This window comes from Nerophis ophidion, linkage group LG15 (assembly GCF_033978795.1).
Source record: "Nerophis ophidion isolate RoL-2023_Sa linkage group LG15, RoL_Noph_v1.0, whole genome shotgun sequence".
NCBI classification, from domain to species: Eukaryota; Metazoa; Chordata; class Actinopteri; order Syngnathiformes; family Syngnathidae; genus Nerophis; species Nerophis ophidion.
This window is the reverse complement of record NC_084625.1, coordinates 18,817,419-18,827,999: the sequence shown is the minus strand read 5'-3', so window position 1 is coordinate 18,827,999 and position 10,581 is coordinate 18,817,419. Positions and strand designations below refer to the sequence as shown.

The window sequence follows — 10,581 nt, the reverse complement described above, 5'->3', positions numbered from 1 at the left end:
TGTTTACCCGCCATACTCCCCCCACCTCACACATGTCCCATCATGGCGTCTGTTTTCTTCCCAGTGCAAATGGAGTGTCCAAGTGAGGGATGCATTGCCAAAAGTCAGCCTAGGTTGAGGTGATATATCTGCCGTCACTTTGTGCATTAGAGCTCTGACCTTTTTTTTTCTCCACCAGCAACGTGGCCCTCGCTGCTAAGAAAGACGGATAAGTCCGCCGTGAAATGTGTCACCGGCGCGGACTCATCTATAAACCACGGAAGGAAAAAAAAACTCAGGAAAGTGGAGTTTAAGTGGAGGACCGTAAAGAAATGAGTAAGTGACGATGAGGATGACTCACACAGTTTCCCTGTTTTTTTTGTCCGCAGCCATCTCACAATAGATCAGACCCAAATGCAGATTGATTATGCTGTCAGTGCCAACGTTATCCCCTTTTGAATGCATTTCATATTTGATTCAGTTTGTTATTCACGCCCCCGATTCTTTGTGATGCCATTTGTCTCCGCTGTCATCCTCGATTCATCAGGCGCGTCCTCGCCCTCGTCAGCTGCTGCCGGCGATATCGAGCCGCAATTAAGCAATATTACTCCAGGGAGTGTATGCGTTTCCCCGCCCTCTGGTCATATGCTTCTTGTCAACAAAGTGAAATGTATGAAAAGCCTGATCCAAACCTTCGGTTGATTAGTTACAGCTCATTTTCAGCGAAAACAAATCTTTTTGAGTTTAGCATTATCAGTACAAGCCAGCCGCCTGATATCAGCCTTGCAAATATAGTCGCCAAATTATTTCAACCGAAATGTCCTTAAGGAGGGCTCTTCAACGTTTTTCCAGGTCAAGGACCCCCAAACTGATGGCCAGAAGGAGCCCAGACCTTCTATTTTTCATATCTTCTAGGAAATTAAATTAGATTTGTGGAGAGGCGGAGCCGGCTGTCCGACAGTGAGGCAGGACACACCGTAGCCCAGCCCAAGATGGTGGCGAGGAGGCGTGGCCGGTAGTCCGACAGCAAGGCAGGACACACCGTAGCCCAGCCCAAGATGGTGGCGAGGAGGCGTGGCCGGTAGTCCGACAGCAAGGCAGGGTACACCGTAGCCCAGCCCAAGATGGGGGTGAGGAGGCATGGCCGGCAGTCCGACAGCGAGGCAAGGCACTCCGGGGCCCAGCCCAAGATGGCGGTAAGGAGGCGCGCCGGGAGTAACACTGCAATTTAAGAACAGGCGTGTGGATCGCGCATATGGGGACAATTGAGTAATCCTCTCACACTGTATAAAAAAGCGACAGCCGTGAACGTCAGGGAGAGAGGCGGAGAGACGAGAAGGAGCCAGAGGGAAGCTGACCCTGAGAGAGAGAGACTGAGAGCGCGAGAGAGGCGACGACGCCCGAAGCATAGAGGCAAGCGGAAAAGCGAGTGGCAGATGGAGCAGCTGAAAAGCAGTCTTTATTGAAAAATAAAGAAGTCTAAACCTGCCGCAACTATGTCCTTCCTTGACTGTCCTTGGAACCCGCACTGCGGCTTGAGAAGTCTGTCACAAGATTAAACTGGTAACTTGCTATTGTGCAATACTAACAATATTCAATTGATAGCCAATGGTGGCAATATTGCTATCTAGCAACTTGCACACTAATCGCTAGCTAACAACCAGCACGCTAATCACTAGCTGAAAGCTAATGTGCCCTTTGCTAACTAACAACTAGCGGGCCAATTGCGTTCTTTTATGAATTTATAGATTTATACATACATACATACATACATATATGTATGTATGTATATATATATATATATATATATATATATATATATATATATATATATATATATATATATATATATATATATATATACATGTATGTATATATATGTATGTATATATGTATGTATGTATGTTTGTATGTATGTATGCATGTATATGTATGTATGTATGTATATATATATATATATATATCTATATATATATATGTACATATATATATATGTATATGTATGTATGTATGTATGTTTTTTTGTTATTTTTGACCATTCTTCTTGATAAAAGTGGTGCAGTTCAGCTAAATGTGTTGGTTTTCTGACATGGACTTGTTTCTTCAGCATTGTTCACACGCTTAAGTCAGGACTTTGGGAAGGCCATACTATTATATATATATAATTCTAGCCTGATTTAGCTATTGCTTTTCCACTTTTTACGTGTGTTTGTGGTCATTGTCCTGTTGGAACACCCAACTGCGCCCAAGACCCAACCTCTGGGCTGATGGTTTTAGGTTGTCCTGAAGAGTTTGGGGAAATCCTCCTTTTTCATTGTCCACTTTACTCTCTGTAAAGCACCAGTTCCATTGGCAGCAAAACAGGCCCAGAGCATAATACTACCACCACCATGCTTGACGGTGGGAATGGTGTTCCTGGGAATAAAGGCCTCACCTTTTCTCCTCCAAATGTCATGATTTGTTACCCGGGTCATGGCATGATTTATGTTTGGTTCCTGGGTGCACTCTTTTTCCCTGTTTTCTGTTGGTTTCCATGGGCACTGATTCTCCTCACCTGTCTTAGTTTTGCAATTAGTGTTCCCACCAGGTTTTGGTTAGTCACTCCCCTTTATAGTTTCCTGTCACCCAGCAGTAGTTGCTGGTTCAATGTTTGCTATAGTCAACATTTACGTTCTCCTGGATTTTCTCCTCGCTCTAGTGATTTTGTATCCATTAGTATTCCTCGTTTTTCACCGTTGGTGACACTTTGGTTTGTTTTTAGCTCCACGCTTGTTAGCATCCTTAGTTTCGTATTTTTGTCCTGTGTTTTATTTATTGAAAAAACTTAATCTTACCTGCAAGCTACTCCTGCTTTTCTTCCTTGGAAGGAACTCTACCAGCGCTGCCATGCGCCCCAGAAGAGGTAACGCCAAACATATTTATGGGTATTGTGGCCACAAAGCTCAATTTTTGTTTCATCTGACCACCATAGCTCGGTTGGTAGAGCGGGCGTGCCAGCAACTGGAGGGTTCCAGGTTCGATCCCCGCTTCAGCCATTCGAGTCACTGCCATTGTGTCCTTGGGCAAGACACTTTACCCACCTGCTCCCAGTGCCACCCACACTGGTTTAAATGTCACTTACATATTGGGTTTCACTACGTAAAGCGCTTTGAGTCACTGGAGAAAAGCGCTATATAAATATAATTCACTTCATTTCACATAACTTTCCTCCAGAAGTTCTTATCTTTCTCCATGTGATGTTTCCAAACATTGTCTGTAATGTTAGCTTCATCGTAGCATTTTTTTTTTTTTTTAACTATCTAGAACGTAAACAGAAAAGCGAACAACATGTGTTTTTGTCTCACATAAGGATTCTGGAGGATGACGTTCCAAAAAAGGGTAGTTGTTACGCCGGTTCGGCATTGTGATGCCGGGATCGATTCCCTCGAGGATGCGTCAAAATTGAACACAGCAAAGGTAAGACAAACAGATTTATTTAACGAAAATGATCAATGAAACAAAACACTGGTGCTAATAAAAAGGCAAACCAAAGACGCTAGGACATACAAAAATGAGAACTAAACTGGCACGTAGGCACATAAAAGAGCAAAACAAAACATACAGCATGAGAGCTGGAATGAGAAAAGGGTTTAGCGTGAAAAGCTAGCGAGAATATACATACGATGACAAGAGTGCAGACGTAACTCATAATTTGCGTGAAAGCAAATTATGAACGCAGGCTGAACAAACAAAAGAGGACGGCTTATAAAGTGACAGTGATTATCTGTAGCAGGTGTGCGGGGCGTGAGCAGCAGGTGAACTGATGAGTGACCATGGTGACAAAGCAAACAGGAAATAAGGAGTCGGAGAAATATACAAAATAGAAAAATAAATAGTGTAGATCTGAGCAGCAGATCGCAACAGTAGTTTTCCTTTAGCCCCTCATTTGCCGATGCTTAACTCACCTGATACGACACGAGCCAAATGAACTGACACATGCTAGAAGCCAGGTAGCAAAAATGGTGGTACTAAAAAGTATAAACCCCGTTTCTATGTGTGTTGGGAAATTGTGTTAGATGTAAATATAAACGGAATGCAATGATTTGCAAATCATTTTCAACCCATATTCAATTAAATGCACTGCAAAGACAAGATATTTGATCTTCAAACTCATAAACTGTATTTTTTTTTGTGCAAATAATAATTAACTTAGAATTTCATGGCTGCAACTGGTGCCAAAGTAGTTGGGAAAGGGCATGTTCACCACTGTGTTACATCACCTTTTCTTTTAACAACACTAAATAAACGTTTGGGAACTGAGGAAACTAATTGTTGAAGCTTTGAAAGTGAAATTATTTCCCATTCTTGTTTTATGTAGAGCTTCAGTCGTTCAACAGTCAGGGGTCTCCGCTGTCGTATTTTACGCTTCACAATGCGCCACACATTTTCGATGGGAGACAGGTCTGAACTGCAGGCAAGCCAGGAAAGTACCCGCACACTTTTTTTACGAAGACACGCTGTTGTAACACGTGCTGAATGTGGCTTGGCATTGTCTTGCTGAAATAAGCAGGGGCGTCCATGAAACAGACGGCGCTTGTTGTTCCAAAACCTGTATGTACCTTTCAGCATTAATGGTGCCTTCACAGATGTGTAAGTTACCCATGCCTTGGGCACTAAGGCACCCCCATACCATCACAGATGCTGGCTTTTGAACTTTGTGTCGATAACAGTCTGGATGAATAAATTATAAATAGGTTGTACTTGTATAGCGCTTTCCTACCTTCAAGGTACTCAAAGCGCTTTGACACTACTTCCACATTTACCCATTCACACAAACATTCACACACTGATGGAGAAAGCTGCTATGCAAGGCGCTAACCAGCACCCATCAGGAGCAAGGGTGAAGTGTCTTGCTCAGGACACAAAAGACGTGACGAGGTTGGTGCTAGGTGGGGTTTGGACCAGGAACCCTCGGGTTGTGCATGGCCACTCTTCCACTGCACCCCTTTGGTCTGGATGACACAATGTCGAATATTTCCAAAAACCATTTGAAATGTGGACTCCTCAGACCACAGAACACTTTTTCACTTTGCATCAGTCCATCTTAGATTATCTCGGGCCCAGAGAAGCCGGCGGCGTTTCTGGATGTTGTTGATAAATGGCTTTCGCTTTGCACAGTAGAGCTTTAACTTGCACTTACAGATGTAGCGACAAACTGTATTTAGTGACAGTGACTTTCTGAAGTGTACCTGATGTCATATGGTGATATCCTTTAGAGATTGATGTCAGTTTTTGATACAGTGCCGTCTGAGGGATCGAAGGTCACGGTCATTCAATGTTGCTTTCCGGCCATGCCGCTTACGTGGTGTGATTTCTCCAGATTCTTTGAACCTTTTGATGATATTATGGACCGTAGATGTTGAAATCCCTAAATTTCTTGCAATTACACTTTGAGAAATGTTGTTCTTAAACTGTTTGACTATTTGCTCATGCAGTTGTGGACAAAGGGGTGTACCTCGCCCCATCCTTTCTTGTGAAAGACTGAGCATTTTTTGGGAAGCTGTTTTTATACCCAATCATGGCACCCACCTGTTCCCAATTAGCCTGCACACCTGTGGGATGTTCCAAATAAGTGTTTGATGAGCATTCCTCAACTTTATCAGTATTTATTGCCACTTTTCCCAACTTCTTTGTCACATGTTGCTGGCATCAAATTCTAAAGTTAATGATTATTTGCAAGAAAAAAAAACGTTTATCAGTTTGAACATCAAATATGTTGTCTTTGTAGCATATTCAACTGAATATGGATTGAAAATTATTTGCTAATTATTTTATTCTGTTTATATTTACATCTAACACAATTTCCAACTCATATGGAAACAGGGTTTATATGCTATCCGCTGTAGTGATAGCGGCACATGTTTGAACCTGCATATAAGGTCATGCAACCTGCAAGCAACAACTGCGAGGCGGAAAAACAAGTGCGATACCAACACGCCTGATTCCGTCACATCCCGTGTTTTTATTCATTTGCCGGCTTCAACCGTGCTTATGCGTCTCCACCGCAGGCCGGGGGAACGTGTCGGCTGAATAAAGAACCGGTCTTGTCAGCACCAAGAGGCCGACCGCTCGCATCCTCTCTCCGAGTTTGACGTTTATACTTGTGGAGATGTTGTAAAATAAACCCGGATTAAAGTAGTCACGGTTTATATCCGAGATGCCGGCTGAAGCCTGTGATGAACGAGGGATGTTTTCAGATTCATGCGAGATTCCCAAAAGCCTTCCTGAGAAACCCTCAAAATCAGCCGTGGTGGATGTCTGTGATGAATAATTAAGAGTCTCTCTGCTCCTTTTGTGTTTGGAACATTCCTTATAGCACAAGACATTTACTCCTGTACTTTTTTTTTTTACACCTACAGCTGAAGGCGAGGTGGAAAATCTCCAAGGAAAAGGTTGAGGTGATTGTCAGCTGATTTCCATGAGAAAGCTGCAGAAAGGTGAAGTGCATGCTGGGAGGGCGAGGAGTAGTGATTGACGTCCATGATTCTCATAACAAAACATCAATATTTTAATCATGACTTTCGGGAGCTACCGTATTTCCTTGAATTGCCGCCGGGGCGCTAATTAATTTAAAACCTCTTCTCATTCCTGCGCTTACCAAAGGCATGCGGTAAAAGTGTAAAAGTAAGCATGCGCTAATTATTTTAAAACGTCTTCTTACTCCGGCACTTACCAAAGGCATGCAGTAAAAATTTGAGTGTGATGTAAGCTTGGACTTTAATTCCTACTGAATAGCTCTTAATCTTCTTCCCTTTATGCGATTTCAAATTACCGGTATTGAAATCAGACTCCTCCATTTTGAAAATGATGACAGGGGAAGTGTCACTCGTGACGTCACAAGTTTGACCAGGCGGTAATTCAATGCAGGAGCATACTATATGCCCTGCGGCAATTCAAGGAAATACGGTATGTATATATATATATATATATATATATATATATATATATATGTATGTATGTATGTATGTATGTATGTATGTATGTATGTATGTATGTATGTATGTATGTATATATATATATATATAAACATGCGCACCCATACACAAGTCTCCAAAATGTTAACTACCCTGTTGCTACCATAAAAATAAAACAAAGAAAAATATAAAAAGTGGTACAGTTTTTATAGTGTGTATGTATGTATGTATATATATATATATGTATATATATATATATATATATATATATATATATATATATATATATATATATATATATATATATATATATATTCCTCGTGCACTAATTGACTGAGAGAGCTCACTTGCCGCTGATGATGTCAAGTTATCGATGGGAAAATGCATTTTTCAACAATATGACTTGCCTGAGCGGCAAGGAGAGTAGAATGGATTAGAAAGGACAGATTTTAAAAGAAAATTCTAATTAAAAATAAAATAATATAATTATTTAATTCTTTTTTACTCGGGATTTCCCGCGAGCCGGATTTTGGACGCTGGCGGGCCATATCCGGCCCACGGGCCGTAGTTTGGGGACCACTGGTGTTGGGTACTCAGTGGAAAAAGTTTGGGCGCCTCTGCTGTAATGGGTTTAATGATTTGGATAAATTGGTGTGGATGAGAAAGTGGATTGCTAAATGTAGCTCTCTTTGACCACACTTGTGGTTCTCAACCTTTTTTCAGTGATGTACCCCCTGTGAACATTTTTTAAATTCAAAAACCCCCTAATCAGAACACCATGTAAAATACAGCACTATGTCATCAGTTTCTGATTTATTAAATTGTATAACAGTGCAAAATATTGCTCATTTGTAGAGGTCTTACTTGAACTATTTGGAAAAAAATATATAAAAATAACTAAAAACTTGTTGAAAAATTAACAAGTGATTAAATTATAAATAAAGATTTGTACACATAGAAGTAATCATCAACTTAAAGTGCCCTCCTTGGGGATTGTAATAGAGACCCATCTGGATTCATCAACTTCATTCTAAACAATTCTTTCACAAAAAAAAAATATATATATATTTAACATCAATATTTATGGAACATGTCCACTAAAAATCTAGCTGTCAACACTGAATATTGCATTGCTGTATTTTTTTTCTTCACAGTTCATGAACTTATATTCATATTTTGTTTAAGTATTATTCAATAAATGTATTTATAAAGGATTTTTGAATTGTTGCTATTTTCAGTATGTTTTTAAAAAATATCACGTACCCCTTTGCATACCTTCAAGTACCCCCATTTGAGAACCACTGGTCTATGGGCAAGGGTTGGAATTGGGGGTTAAATGTGAATTGTGAATTATATTTATATAGCGCTTTACATAGTGAAACCCAATATCTAAGTTACATTTAAACCAGTGTGGGTGGCACTGGGAGCAGGTGGGTAAAGTGTCTTGCCCAAGGACACAACGGCAGTGACTAGGATGGCAGAAGCGGGAATCGAACCTGCAACCCTCAAGTTGCTGACACGGCCACTCTACCAACCGAGCTATGCCGACCCAATCACCAAAATGATTCCCGAGCGTGGCCACCACCGCTGCTCACTACTCCCCTCACCTCCCAGAGGGTCGAACAAGGGGATGGGTCGAACCCAGAGAGTAATTTCACCACCCATAGTGTGTGTGAGACTATCAGTGGTACTTTAACTTTAACTTAATATTGCACAAGACAGCAGCGACAGAACCAATGTTTTAATAGCCGTAAGGAACAAACAGTAAAACAGATATACAAGACATTATTTTCACTAGAGTAATAACATTCCTACGAGCATGCAGATGGTGACCACAAAGCTCAGGGTTACTGCCTGTTCACACGACCTCCACATGGCGAGTGCGAGGGTGTCGACTGGTATCATTTGTCAGCTGGGAGGGATACTTCGTTCCACAATACGAGCCAGGAAAGATCCAGCAAAAAACATGGTGCGCGGCGCTCTGCTCAAACCAAATGTGACACACGCCTCAATGCCTGGTGCCAGCTGGTGCTGGCGCGCTCAACTCTGCGCGGCTTTGCGAATTATCACCGCCATCATAAACATTGTTAACACCATGAAACGTGAGTCGTTATGTTTACAAAAGCACCTTTTTTTTTTTTCTTTTTTTCATTCCCGTCGCACGTGCCGCAAGCTTCAATTCCAAATGCAATCCCATAAACTGCGATGCATATTTGATGGCGTAATAGAACACATTTTTCACTCCGCTGCGGAGAAACGGCGGGCCCTGTGGCGTGTATGCATTTTGCATTTCGGATTGCAAGGTTGTGTAGCGCAGACAGACGGATGAACCGACCTTGGCACGCACACCTACCTGGGGACACACAAAACACTGTGCATGCATGTTTAATTGTGCGTTCTTTAAGGCGGTTTTATATATATAAAAAAACCCCCTCCAAACATCACTCATTTTGATGTTGTACTTGCATATGGGCAAAACTTCATTTCTGTTTATGCTTAACAAGAATGTTGTTTCAACCCACAAGCCCCGTTTCCATATCAGTAGGGAAATTGTGTTAGATGTAAATATAAACAGAATACAATGATTTGCAAATCTTTTTCAACCCATATTCAGTTGAATCCACTACAAAAACCAGATATTTGATCTTCAAACTCATAAACTTTATTTTTTTTGCAAATAATAATTAACTTAGATTTTCATGGCTGCAACACATGCCAAAGTAGTTGGGAAAGGGCATGTTCACCACTGTGTTACACAGTTTTCAAAAACAATTTGAAATGTGGACTTAGATTGCAGCATATGTTATTCCAAAGCCTGTATGTACCTTTCAGCACTAATGGTGCCTTCACAGATGTGTAAGTTACCCATGCCTTGGGCACTAATGCACCCCCATACCATCACAGATGCTGGCTTTTGAACTTTCCGTCGATAACAGTATGGATGGTTCGCTTCCCCTTTGGTCAGATAACACGATGTCGAATAATTCCAAAAACAATTTTAAAAGTGGACTCGTCAGACCACAGAACACTTTTCCACTTTCCATCAATCCATCTTAGATGATCTCGGGCCCAGAGAAGCCGGCGGCGTTTCTGGATGTTGTTGATAAATGGCTTTCGCTTTGCATAGTAGAGCTTTAACTTGCACTTACAGATGTAGCGACAAACTGTATTTAGTGACAGTGGTTTTCTGATGTGTTCCTGGGCCCATGTGGTGATATCCTTTAGAGATTGATGTCGATTTTTGATACAGTGCCGTCTGAGGGATCGAAAGTCAAGGTCATTCAATGGTTGTTTCCGGCCATGTCGCTTACGTGGAGTGATTTCTCCAGATTATCTGAACCTTTTGATGATAATATGAACCGTAGATGTTGAAATCCCAAAATTTATTGCAATTGCACTTTGAGGAACGTTGTTCTTAAACAGTTTGACTATTTGCTCAAGCAGTTGTGGACAAAGGGGTGTACCTCGCCCCATCCTTTCTTGTGAAAGACTGCGCACTTTTTGGGAAGCTGTTTTTATACCCAATCAGGGTCATACTTGCCAACCTTGAGACCTCCGATTTCGGCAGGTGAGTGGTGGGGGGCGTAGTTGGGGGTGGGGCGGGGGGCGTAGTTAAGAGGGATGGCGTATAATTCACCAACTCGAGTAT

The 10,581-nt window shown here is 41.5% G+C and overlaps 1 long non-coding RNA gene across 1 annotated transcript; it reads left to right on the top strand.

The window, feature by feature from the left end:
* The first annotated feature begins 2,633 nt into the window (after positions 1-2,633).
* LOC133569836 (uncharacterized) lies at positions 2,634-6,911 on the top strand. The gene is made up of 3 exons (XR_009809932.1): positions 2,634-2,881; positions 3,329-3,435; positions 6,378-6,911. It is a non-coding gene; the product is annotated as an uncharacterized LOC133569836 (long non-coding RNA).
* Positions 6,912-10,581: the final 3,670 nt, after the last annotated feature.